This window comes from Pinus tabuliformis, chromosome J, assembly GCF_031772625.1.
Source record: "Pinus tabuliformis cultivar Carrire ecotype Pingquan chromosome J, CPIR1, whole genome shotgun sequence".
NCBI classification, from domain to species: Eukaryota; Viridiplantae; Streptophyta; class Pinopsida; order Pinales; family Pinaceae; genus Pinus; species Pinus tabuliformis.
Window position 1 is genome coordinate 1,514,678,389 of NC_142295.1, and position 2,332 is coordinate 1,514,680,720.

Here is a 2,332-nt window from a genome sequence, read left to right on the forward strand (position 1 = left end):
AAACCCACAAAGGGGCAATGATAATATATTTTGAAAAACTTAAACCCACATAATTCAAAAAACAAATCATTCACCAAACCACTAAAACTAAGATCCTTTCACATAAATTACATAATAACTTAATATTAATATTAATCGCCGAATAATTATAATTTATTAAAATTTATCATGAATTATGATGATCCGAATTTAAACAGGAATACAACAAATTACAGATATAACCATAAATACAGAGATGTAGTGGAAATAACACTTCCTTTCATTAATATCAAATAATAAAATGTGCTTACAAACAGAATGGAAATGAGACTAGCTTGAGCGATGGTAGCTTATCTCTGAGAAGAGATGTGGAGGACGAAGTGCATTTTTATTATTGAACAATAAAAGAAAACCTTAAACAACCAAAACCCTAACCCAAGGAGATGTAACACCAAGAGTTTATGGGCCTCGTTCGGGTTAGTTGGGCAGCCAACTTCCCAGGACCGTAACTTGGTCATATTATCTCCGTTTGAAGCGCATGATACCTTGTTGGAAAGATCTCTTCGAGAAATACAATTGAAAACGCGATTTTATTGAAATCGTCTAAAAGAATATTGCCAAAAAAACGTCGTTTAGGGCCGGAAAACGGCTCCAGAAGTTCAAAACCTGAAAAACTGCCAAAAATAACAAATTGTGCTACAATTAAAAAAAACTGACAGAACAATAGTGGGATCCAAGTAAAATAAGCTGGGGACCACCAATATCCACCTAGATCATAAGATCTTAGGTTTCATATATCATATAATCTTGAATTTCGGGTAAAAATGAGAAAAATATTAATTATTTTATGTGTTAACATCCTATTCAATTATAACCAATTAGATCATTAAGAAATACAAAATAATTCCAAAAATAAGATTGGAATCTAAGACCTTCTGCAATAAAAGCTCAATCGTCTGGTTCATATCAATCATCTGCGAGGCCCAGTGACTACAACTCTTCATTTTAACCATATATAAGAATTAACGTATTTCAAAATAAGAAGAGTCAGTAGCTTTTTATTTCCATAAAGGGAAGTCTCATGGTATATATACATAATCTATATGTGCATGAGAGCTAAGCCATCATTTTTCCAAACCGTTGGTTTTCTCTTGTACAGACTTCTGCAAATCATGGGTGGCATCATCCATGGCCGCCTTGCGGGCCTCCTCCACCAGGAACGAGGGGCTCAATCTGACCATTACAATACAGAATTCCCTTTCGTCGAGGGCTCCGTCGCCGTCCAAGTCACCTTCTTCGATCATCGCCTGAAGCTCCTCGTCCTTTATATAATCCATTCCCATTCCCAGGAGCGCGGCGTTCCTCTTGAGACTATTGAAGGTAATGAGACCTTTCTCTGGATCTGCCAGAAGACGGAAGCCATTGCAGAGCTCCTCCATGAACCCCTCCTCCCCCAATTTCTCCGCCATCATGGGCAGATAGTCCTCAAACTGAAACTGCTCCGTCATTCCCTTTGGCATTTGGGCATGCAACCCTGTTTTCTCAGCCATGGCAAATTTCAATACCTTCGATGAAGAAAAAATATGCGCATGTTTTAAGTGAAAGGGATGAAGGTGTTGGTATATAAACAGCGATGGCAGCGAAAGATGGGAGGAAGAAATTGAAGTGACATTCCCAGAAGGTGCAGGGGAGAAGGCACGGAAGCTTCCCGGAATGGAATGACAGCCGCCGAGACGCATTCCCGAAGGCCCTACTCAGTCTCGTGCCCTATATAATGTTGCCACGTCTTTCTAATTCCTAGGGTCATCGTCAACCACATGTCACCCGTTATGGCTTATTTGAAGCGTAGGTGGTTCCCTATGGATGTTTTGGGTGCTGTCAAGTTGGTAACTGGTTTAGAATTTATAGATTTAAATAGATTTAACGACTTTTAATTAAAAATACCTATGGCTGATTAATTCCCTAATTTACTTAAAAAATACAATTTAAATATAATGAACTTCTTATATTTCATCAAAATGGAACTTCCATTTGCTTTATTCTATTTGAAATCCACACGCTAACATACCATTATGTAATTAAAATTGACCGGGCATTAAAAGAATCGAAAACTATGTCGATGTGGGCCCATGTTTACCTCTCCCCTAGTGGGAGTAGTTGTGGTTGTGATTCCATTTCCATTTGAATATATGATCTTTTTAATTTAGGTTTAAAATGTTTATATTAATTTTAGATTTGTTGAGATTTGCCGAGAAAGATTGAATTCTTTAGAGATGTGTTTTTAATGATTTGAATCTTAAAGATTCAATTTTTTTTAAATTTTTATACATTAAGAATTAATTAAGATAAATTT

General features: G+C 36.5%; 1 pseudogene; it reads right to left on the reverse strand.

Annotated features, from left to right (window-relative positions):
- Positions 1-940: 940 nt before the first annotated feature.
- LOC149233238 (calcium-binding protein PBP1 pseudogene) lies at positions 941-1,606 on the reverse strand (annotated as a pseudogene).
- Positions 1,607-2,332: the final 726 nt, after the last annotated feature.